Genomic DNA, 11,064 nt, shown 5'->3' with positions numbered 1-11,064 from the left:
GTAGAGGAATGCTACTTAGGAGGATGGGGCCGAGCAATGGATATTAACCCCCCACTCACCCAGTGTGTCAGGAATCGAGCAAACAACTCTCCAGCTACAAGCCCGACTACCTAAACAATTGCATAAGGCTACACCCTGGTGACAGGCAATAGGAGTGTGACCAATCCCAAATAACTATATGAATTGGTATATACAGTAACCTCAGTAGTGGAATATACTGTTGCCCTCCAAACCCAGACTCGCAGTTTGCAAAAAGCGAGTCCAGGAAAAGGATTTGTCTCTGAGCTGGCTTGATAACCTGAAGAGAACAACTGTCTTTAAATACAAAAACATGTACTGCAGCCAGAGATGCATTAAATGTTGGAAACAAGTCTGGATGGACCTTGAATGGACCTTGTCTGTATTCTTGTTAGCTTCCGACTTTGTTTGCGCTAACAACAATGGCATTTCCCACTTTTTCCAAATTAAAGTAATAATTGACAGAAAACACTTACACAGATCTGGTAGTGGCCAGGAGTCCACAGGGGGATGAAAATGGCATCCAACTGATGGGCATGGGTCTGACAAAAGACAAGACTAGATTTATCAACATACTCAACTCACGCATAACATAGCCCAACATATAGTGATCATACTTACAGGTATACTTCTCATAGGATCCTGGCTATTGGGTGGCAGCCAGGTTGGACAGATGTACAGATCAACAATGTGAATCTTCTTCTTCTGCTTAAGAAACGAAACTGTCTTAATTGAAAGTCAGTAGTGCAGATGTGGCAATGGCAAGATATTCATAAAGTGCCAAATCTAATACAAATTGTTATGCGCACACCACACCTTGGAAATGGCCATCCTCTTGAGGTCAAAACAAGCATTCCCAATCTGTGCCCGAAAAAAAGGAGGTTTGTCATTACAGTATGTAATCATTACTGTACATGTGCCAAACTTGGGACTGTTATTCTTGCCACACGGAAACTTACAGTTGACTACATCGTCTGCTGCAGGCCAAGTGTTTGAAAATCGGAACGCGTCAGGCAGACAGTGTGGTCCCTCACTATATACTCATGGCCTGCCTTGCTGCGATCCAACACGTAATGTAGCTGGAAAACACAAAGTAAGTTACCATTTCCTGCAATCTTAGTTGGCTGCTGCACCAATACCATTTAACTATACACAGAATCAGTACCACTTTGTCTTGATCAGGATGCAAAGCCAAGGACCAGCATGACCGCTTGGCCTCTATTGAGCCCACAGATGTAAGAGGCGCACAGTGAGGCCCACACGGCAAGTCTGCTGAAGAAATATTGGAAAGACAAAATAGAGCGTTACAGAATAGTTCATAATCTTTTTCTGTGCCTCTGCTAAAACTGCAAAACACAACATACCAGATTTCTGTGGATCCACATCAGTCATCTCAGGCGTGCGTTGGTCATGCGCTGCCAACGTCTGACTGGTATCTGGCAGGAAAGTAGGCAAAAAACAGAACATGGTGTGAAGGACAAAATAAATACTGTGCAATGTGACTGTTCAAGGACCCAAGAACCACATTATGCCACCTCCAGTACAAGACCGACAAACACTTCAGGTGTGCCCACATCATTTGGTCTGCCTTGGTTGCCAACATAGTCCAGAGTGCCTTCTACAACACAAAATGGACAAAAAACATGTCATTCAGCTTTCCCTTTGTGGGATAGCACAAAGTAGATGTGTCGCTTAAGACAGACAGGTAAAATTAGCAAGTACATACCCAACCCGGCTTGGCCATAACAATTAAGTTCCAGCTCTTCACCAAGGGCTTTTTTCAGGTTGTCCATTGCAATGCTGTTTTTGTTGTTGTAATGGTGCAGAATGTTGCGCATCAGGAAGATGTGTGAGGATGGAGTCATCATATTCAGAAAGTAGTTGTTTTTGCGCATCCCTGAAAAAAGCTGCTCTGCCGTTTGCGTGTTTGTCCAACCACAGAGCTGAGGAGACAGTGTCACTTTTCTCAGGATGTCACTCCTGTCCCATGTGTTACGGGGTGTTATCCTCATGGAAGCGGTCATAGCGAGATGCAATTATAGGGTGTCCATCAGGCTCTGGAGTCTCCCTTCTCTTGTGCAGCCATGATAGGTGTATGCGCAGTCTGCCCAAGTGAGCCTGGTCGACATTGCTTTCAGTGGACTCAAGCAACCTGCCATCATAAGGTCGGAAAGTGTCTGGCACTCTTTGATTGGCATGTGCAGCCAAATCACGGGCAAAGTCATACAGGGTGAAGTTTGGAAAGTGCTTCATAGACAGAAGAATATCAGTGAAGTCTCTGGGGATTTCTGCTCGGATGTTAAATTTCACAGCATACACCACAGCACAGGGGCAGGTCACCACTGCCCATCCACCTATAGGAAACAGTAAAAACAGAGGTAAGAACAGTATGAAAGTATGCACACACACACACACACACACTGTTGTTGTGGACGAGTCGACAGAAACTGAGAAACACAGACTTTCAATACACTTGACTGTCATTGGAGGTTTGTTACCTGAAGCTCCCCAGATCTGAGAGAACACTTTGTTATAGGCATCTCTATTCTTCATTTTTTGCTGAAGTCTTGTGACTAGATCCATTCGTGAGTCCCGGGGGTCCACACCACACTGTCCACACAATCCACGTAGATCTTCCATCTGCAACGATGTGAATAAACAAGGCATACAGTGACCAATTCAGCACATGTCCATCAACACAAAACGTCGAGAGGGCTGTACATGTTTTGCTGAGACATAAGACACTTTTATTAACTTGACTTTCAGAAGTTCATCTGAAGGTTTGTCTTCTGTGACGGTCAACTACAACTCTTCCGCTGGACTATGTGGAGAATGTACCTTTTTGTATTCTGTATTGAATACTACATTCCCACTCCTGGTGTGAGGACCAATCCAACGCGCCCAGTGGTGGTAGCTGGGGCGCACAACGAAAGGGTTTTCTTTGTTACCTAAGACAGTGGGTAGAGCAAACGGAACATAAGACAAGTCATAAACAGCAGTGCATTTCCACAGGAAACCAATCTGCCATCTCATTACTCACTGGGCACCAATCCACGGCAAAATTACTTCCAGTGAAACCTTCTCCCAGAACTCCTCTGCATCGACCTTGCCATCAAAATCTGCTGACGGTTCATCAAGTTTGCTCACTGTCAAGACAATTTCATACAATGGTCTGTTTAAAGCACATGCTTGCACAGACTGGATGACTTGACACACACCCATCACACTTAGCTGGCATGCTGAACACCCCCTTCTTGTGAAGATCCATGACAACAGTCACAGGATGGTAGCCACACGTGACACAAGCAAAAGTGTAGCTGTGGTCAGAGAGAGCTTCAAATGAGAGGTAAGCATGCAAGATCTTTTGGGCTGCCGGGTACCGTTTCCTAGATGTTCGTTCGAGTGCCTCAACGACACTACCGACAAGCCTGGTTAGTCTGCAAAAGGAACATTGAGATTACACATTGACCAACTGAATAGATTTTTGTAGAATGGAAAAAAAATGAAATGTGGTTGTTCTACCTGAAGACTGTTTCGTAGGAAAATGCACAGGTGCAGAGACAACAGAGTGTGGTCATCGAAGTTGTGGACACCATCAGACCATTCCTGATAACGGTACACCATGCCGCACTTTTGACACCACTTGCAATACATCGAAATGCCTGTTTACAGTTGACAAATAAAGACAGATGGATACACAATTAACCAGGAATGACAATTCCGCAAATTAAAGGTCACTTAAGTAAGAGAGACAGTAAGAGAGACAGTAAGTAAGAGAGACACGCACCTTCAATGACATCTGTAATCGTGACAATCTTGGCCTTTGACGTTATCAGTGAAGGCTCACTGAGCATCGTTTGCCCCGGTCAGTATCTGCAGAACGTCTCAGATGGAATAAATGCAGTGGGAAAGGACAGACTGTTGGTGGCATCAGCAGGCAGAAGTGCTGGGAGTTTTTTATGTTTGAAGATGTCGGCGGACCATTCTTTGAAGACATTTGTCTGTAGGGGGATAGTTCACTCCATCCTCTTGCTCGGTACTACCTGCCATGTGTTCATTGAGCATGTGCATGGCTCCCTCGTCCAACTCTACACATTTGCGGCGCCTAGAAAGCCCTTGTTCTGCCTGAAATAGTTGCCACATTGCGAAATATTTGTGTACACAAGACTGCCGGGGTTTCACACATGAGCAGTGCCACGTGATTTTATCACAGTCAAAGCTCACCATCACACGTCCAAGTCGACTGTAATGAGCTACTGTTGGCTCAAACACTGAAACGAACCTCTTGGCAGGAGGACCATTAGCAGTCAGTAGAAATGAGAGTGGAGTGCCAGCCTCCATAGCAGCCTTCTGACATGCCAGACATATATTTGACTTGTCTTGACCAAACCACTTTTCCTCCATCTTTAAAAGGACTTCTAACAGTAGAGGAGAGGCCTTCTTCTTCATAGGAGGACAGTAAGCCAAGGACCTTACGTGGGGACATTCAAACGTTTTCAAGTTTGACCTGATGGCACATTCCATATTCAGTCTGCATTCATCTGACTCGCAGCATGTCCTTTGATTAGGGCCCCAAGTGCGTTTAATGACATGAAGAGGTGTGCTGTGGGAGGCAAATGATTTTGCGACTGCAAAATATCCATTTTCCAGATCAATGCACTCACACGCAAGATGGCGTTCTTCTGTGATGTCTTTTTTAATGGCTGTGTGGCGCCTCTGAATGTGTACTCTTAAGTTCCGTCTGTGTAAAGTGAGTCCACATTGTGCACAATCCACCTTCTCCTTGTGCCTTGTTAGTAAAGGTGGAGGCTTTGGCACTGACACTGCGGCAGTGGGGGTGGCTGCAGAGGGCTGAGGCTGCGGCAAGGCGGCTGCAGTGGAGGACCGAGGCTGGGGCAAGGCGGCTGCGGTGGACAAGGCGGCTGCGGTGGACAAGGCGGCTGCGGTGGACAAGGCGGCTGCAGTGGAGGACTGAGGCTGCGGCAAAGCGGCTGCGGCGGCTGCAGTGGAGGACTGAGGCTGCGGCAAGGCGGCTGCGGCGGCTGCAGTGGAGGACTGAGGCTGCGGCAAGGCGGCTGCGGTGCCTGCAGTGGAGGACTGAGGCTGCGGCAAGGCGGAGGACTGAGGCTGCGGCAAGGCGGCTGCGGCGGCTGCAGTGGAGGACTGAGGCTGCGGCAAGGCGGAGGACTGAGGCTGCGGCAAGGCGGCTGCGGCGGAGGACTGAGGCTGCGGCAAGGCGGCTACGGTGCCTGCAGTGGAGGACTGAGGCTGCGGCAAGGCGGCTGGAATCATGTGACCATTTAAATGGCGTATAAATGTTGCCCTCCTAATTATCGTGGCGTTGCAATACACACAATGAAAATGTGCATGCTCCCTGCAAGTTTTAATGCTGCATTTGCAGATGACCAGTCCTGTAATTAAAAAAAAAATGTGGCACAACACAGAAAAATTATAAGTACATACATATTATAATTTAATAATACAAATTATGCAACATGTGCTACAAATTATGCTACATAATGTTGAGTGAATGTAGTATAGCATCTTTGTAGGAATTAGATTACGGAGGTTCTGAATTACTTCATAGTAGTCATGTATATCCATCCCATCAAACTTTACCTTCATGCTTCACTGCAAATTTAATGTGGTTTTCCAAATGGTGCTTCATCTGGTGGGGGAAGACACAGGTGTACAAACAGCAGGGACACCCATCCTGCATGAATGATGCTGGCACTGGGGCAGCATCAAAATGTGTAGGATGCTGTGGAAATGAGGTGAAATACATGTAAATGTAATCACACACACTGTGAGACTAGATCTTTGAGCAAACATGCTCTTTTAACATATGTGGACATAACATATTATGTTAATGAAAGTAGCCTACTCTACATTTTTCCTGTACACACCCATGTCCATCATAGAATACAGTAGATAATACAGTATTAAAGTACAGTAGACTACAGAAGAGTATAGTGCAGTACAGAGTACACTGCCGTATATTACAGTACAATATTATTACATTAAAGCAGAGTACTAAATTGCACTACAGTAGAGTACAGTAGGCTACAGTAAGTGCAGTAGGCCGATATATTGACAGCTCAGTAGCCTATACTCTGACAGCTCATGATTTCCATATGCTGCTTTTGTATGACTTAGTGTGAGAGGGGAAGCAGACAGTTTTAAAGGACCACAAATAAGAAATAGCAATCTAAGTGGTTATAGCCAACATGCCATCTAGGTTAAATTCCAAACTAGAACAGAATACATACTGCCACTTTTCTCTTTTAAAATATAGGCCAAGGTTTTTTTTTGTCAATATGCTACCCCCACATCGCCAGCTGGTTCCGGATGATACAAACCACTTCACACCGCAATTTCACAGCATTATTAATGTCAAAAGCAGTCATCATTATGTGTTGTGCTACAGTTGGGCCTACCGCCATCGAATGGTCTATGATTAATTAATCCTAGTAGCCTAATACGCAAACCACTTCACACCGCAATTTCACAATGCATTATTTAGAGCCTATTATTGTCCAAAGCATCTATAAGAGTCATCAATGTATGTTGCTGTGCTTTTACCGCCATCGAATATCCTATTATGATGGATGAATGACTCTATATGTCCAGTGATTAGTAGAGATATATTTAATTAGCACTCCAAACGACGAGACATGATACAAGCTGTGTGCATAGAATACAGTGTAGCCAACTACGCATTAGCTATTATTGATGAATGAGTCCAGTGTTTAGTAAATGTAGGCCTATTTAATTAACACTCTAAACGACGAGACACGATACAATCTGCGTAGAATACAGGGTAACGCATACGCTATTATTATTGATGAATGATTCTATGTCCAGTGTTTAGTAAGGCAAGGCAAGGCAAGTTTATTTATATAGCGCATTTCATACACAGGTGCAACTCAATGTGCTTCACAAAGTTCACAAATGTAAATGAAAGGAAACAGGGAAGAAAGAAGGAAATGAATTAGAGTCAAAAAGCATTTAAAAACATTAAGATAAAACATAAGGTAAAAATAATAATAAAATAAAATAAAATAAAACAAATTAAATAAAAAATAAAAATAATAAGAATAAGTAATTTAAGCTAGGGGAAAGCATCTGAGAACAGCTTTGTCTTGAGTCTAGATTTTAAAGCTATCAATAGTGGGTGCATTTTTTATGTCATCTGGAAGCTGGTTCCAAAGCTTTGAAGCATAGAAGCTAAAGGCTGCCTCTCCACACTTTGTTTTGACTTTTGGAATCACCAGCAAATTCTTCTCCGTTGACCTTAGTGACCTAGTTGGTGCATACAGCTGAAACATATCCAGTAGATATGTGGGTCCCATTCCATTTAGTGATTTAAACACAAGTAGCATAGCCTTAAAATCAATTCTGTAGCTTACTGGGAGCCAATGCAGCGATCTTAAAATTGGAGTAATGTGGTCGAACTTCCTTGTCTTTGTAAGAACCCTTGCAGCTGCGTTTTGTACAAGTTGAAGCTGTTTAATGGTTTTATTGGGGAGGCCAGTAAAAAGACTGTTACAGTAATCAACTTTACTAGAAATAAAGGCATGTATTAGCTTCTCCAGATCATGTTTAGACATCAGGCCCCTAAATTTAGAGACGTTTTTTATGTGATAAAATGCAGACTTAGTAATAGCTTTCATGTGACTGTTGAAGTTTAGGTCACTGTCAATGAGGACCCCAAGATTTTTAACTGTTTCCCTTGCTTTCAGTCCCTTCGTTTCAAGGATAGTAGCAATCTTTTGTCTCTCCTCTCTTTTCCCAAATATAATTACTTCAGTTTTATCTGTGTTCAGCTGGAGGAAATTGTGAGACATCCATTTGTTAATTTGGTCCATGCAATGATAGAGTGATTCAAGGGGGGTATAGTCATTTGGGGACATAGATAAGTAGAGCTGGGTATCATCCGCATAGCTATGGTAATTTATGGAGTTATTCTCGATAATGTGTCCCAGTGGCAACATATACAGATTGAACAGTAGTGGTCCCAGAATTGAGCCCTGGGGGACCCCACAATCCAGAGACATTGGTGATGAAGTATGTCTTCCAATGGCGACAAAAAAACTTCTTTGTTGTAAGTACGATTTTAACCAGTCGATCACTATGCCCGTAAAGCCAACCCAGTGTTCCAGTCTATGTAGTAATATAGAATGATTAACTGTGTCGAAAGCAGCACTCAAATCAAGAAGTACCAAGACGGATGATTTGCCAGCATCAGAATTCAATCTTATGTCATTCATAACTTTAATAAGAGCTGTTTCAGTGCTGTGGTAGGCACGGAAACCTGATTGAAACTTATCAAAATAGCTATTAGACATTAGAAAAGCAGTTAATTGGTAAAAAACAATTTTCTCTATTATTTTACCCATGAATGGTAAATTGGATATGGGCCTATAGTTGTTTAGTACCAGTGCATCCAGGTTGTTCTTTTTCAGTAAGGGTTTCACAACTGCTTCTTTCAGACAGCCTGGGAATATGCCTGTTTGTAGTGAGGTGTTGATGATCTGAAGTACATCTGATGATATTAGATTTAAGATGGATTTGAAGAAGGCTGTTGGTAAAATATCTAAGTCAGATGTGGAGGAGCTAAGACTTTGTACCGTTCTATTAAGAATGTCCACATCAACTAAATGAAAATTTCTCATGAGGTTAGGATTTAACTTCACCATAGCAAGCTGGTCTGAATCTTGGGTCGGTTGCACATGTGTGAGTATGTTTGCACGTATTTTTTCAATCTTTCCTTTGAAAAAGGATGCGAACTCATTGCATTTGCTGACTGAGAGGAACTCAGAGGGCATTAGATTTGGGGGCCTTGCTAGCTTTTCCACAGTTCCAAACAGGACACGTGCATTATTAATATTTCTGTTAATTATGTCAGAGAAAAAAGATTGTCTAGCTTTAGAAATTTCTTGGTTGTATTTCGAGAGTGTGTGTTTATAGATTTGGTAGTGGACTTCAAGTTTGGATTTACGCCACTGTCTTTCAGCCCTCCTGCATTCTTGCTTTAGCAATATAACTGTGGGATTCTTTCTCCAAGGTGCTTTTTCACGTCCCACTGTTTTGATTTTTTCGGGGGCAATAACATCCATAATACGGGTCATCCTTGAATTAAAATTAACCATGAGATCATCTGCACTCTCTGAGGTTTGACTTTGGATCTCTGAAAGTGCTTGCTGAAAGAGTGAGGCTGTCTCACAGTTGATTATACGTTTTTTGACTGTAACAGATTCCCTTTGAACATGAGGGTACATAGAAACATCAGAAAAAATGCAGTAATGGTCAGAAAAGCCATAGTCTTTGACACTAGCACAAGCATTAAGGCCTTTTGTTATTATTAGGTCTAAAGTGTGACCTTGGTTGTGTGTTGGTCCTGTTACATGCTGTGTGAGGCTAAAAATGTCAATAAGACTTAAAAATTCCTTAGCATAGACATTCTCTAAGTCGTCCACGTAAAAATTAAAATCGCCTGCTATAAACAAGCTATCATAGTCCACACAAACATTCGACAACAGCTCACCAAATTCCTCTAAGAAGAGTGGTGCAGAAAGTCTTGGAGGTCTGTAAATAGTCAATAACAGTATGTCAGAAGAACATTTTAGAACTGCAGCTAAGTATTCAAAAGATGAAAATTCACCTAGTGATGTCTTTTGACATTGAAACAGTGCCTTGAAAATAATTGCTATCCCCCCTCCCTGTTTATTCTGCCTTTCTGTACTAATGAAATTAAAGTGTGACGGAGTTGCTTCTATAAGTGTGATAGAGCTAGTGGATTTTTCCAGCCATGTTTCAGTTAAAAATAAAAAATCAAGGTTGTGGGTACAGATAAACTCGTTGACAACAAAAGGCTTGTTCCTTAGAGATCTACTATTCTGTAAAGCTAATTTAGCATTGAGCATTGGAGGCATTTCCACTGTGGTAGTGAGTTTTTTTGGGGACAAGTCTGAGGTTTCCCATGCTTGCCGTCTTGGGGGAATGTATGCGTGTCCTCAAGAGACCTCGTTTTGTTGTTCGAACTGGAATAAGATTGTCCACGGGTCCCCTTATCTGCTTATTTTCAAAACAACTGTTACTATGTGGGTAGGGACCCAGTTGATATCAGACTGTGCTTTCAACCATGTCATCCTCACTGATACTACTGTACTCCAGAGCACAGACAGGTGGTTGTGGGGCCTTGCCTTTTTTGGGTGCAGTCATGGATGGAAGTATCCTTTTAGATTTTGGGGTAGAATGAGGTTGACCTTGAGAAATATCCGCATAGGAGGCTTGGTAGGAATGTCTGGGGGTAGAAAAGGTAGATCTGGCATAGGGGAGTAGTCTCGCCATAGTTTCTGGAAATCTCAGTCTGGGAGATGAAGATGGTGTTTCGTCGTTCCGGGAAGGTTGTGATTCCATTGGTGATTGCATTTTGTCGCCGTTGCCAGGGCTTGCTGGTGGCTGCGTTTCACCACATCTGGGGGGTGAGTTTGGTTTTGAGGAAACCACATTTCCTATTTCCTGTGTGGACAGTCGCTTTTTGGCAGACCTGGGAGGTGGAATTGGTGATGCCAATGGCATTTTGCCAGTCCGACAAAGGAGGTGAACACTTGATCTCCGGCGAGCGGCTTGCTGCCAGTTTCTGTGACAGATCTTCCAGCTGTTCCGAAAGCTGGTTCAGTTTGTGGCGAGTTCTGTGTGTTCCGTTGTTTTCCACTTGAGCAGAGAGGGACTTGGCTACGTCATCTGTGTGTGTGCTTTCGCCAGTCTGTGGCTCAGTTTGCACACTTACAGGCACAGAGGGCTTGTTGAAAGAGCACTGTGTCTGAGTGGATACAGATACAGGCCACTTATCAGCGCCCAAGGTCTCAATGCTGTAAACCAACTGGTCTGTCAGCACTTTGGCGCCGGTCCAACTCAGTTCTGCACTGTTTTTTTTGAAAAGTACAGTGCGTCTCCAGAAACGGTCGAAATTGTCAACAAAGCTGATACCGTTGGATCTGCATGTCCTTGACAGCCATGTGTTTAGGCAATTTAATCTCG

At 43.3% G+C, this 11,064-nt stretch overlaps 2 long non-coding RNA genes across 2 annotated transcripts; both read right to left on the bottom strand.

Annotated features, from left to right (window-relative positions):
* Positions 1–493: 493 nt before the first annotated feature.
* Positions 494–879, bottom strand: LOC134435615 (uncharacterized). Its single transcript, XR_010032026.1, has 3 exons — positions 835–879; positions 640–723; positions 494–560 (listed from the first exon to the last, which is right to left on the bottom strand). It is a non-coding gene; the product is annotated as an uncharacterized LOC134435615 (long non-coding RNA).
* A 151-nt stretch (positions 880–1,030) lies between these two features.
* LOC134434801 (uncharacterized) lies at positions 1,031–1,456 on the bottom strand. Its single transcript, XR_010031935.1, has 3 exons — positions 1,383–1,456; positions 1,184–1,290; positions 1,031–1,097 (listed from the first exon to the last, which is right to left on the bottom strand). It is a non-coding gene; the product is annotated as an uncharacterized LOC134434801 (long non-coding RNA).
* Between the last annotated feature and the right edge of the window lie 9,608 nt (positions 1,457–11,064).

Source organism: Engraulis encrasicolus, chromosome 19 (assembly GCF_034702125.1).
Source record: "Engraulis encrasicolus isolate BLACKSEA-1 chromosome 19, IST_EnEncr_1.0, whole genome shotgun sequence".
Taxonomy (NCBI): domain Eukaryota; kingdom Metazoa; phylum Chordata; class Actinopteri; order Clupeiformes; family Engraulidae; genus Engraulis; species Engraulis encrasicolus.
This window is presented reverse-complemented; position numbering and strand designations above follow the sequence as displayed.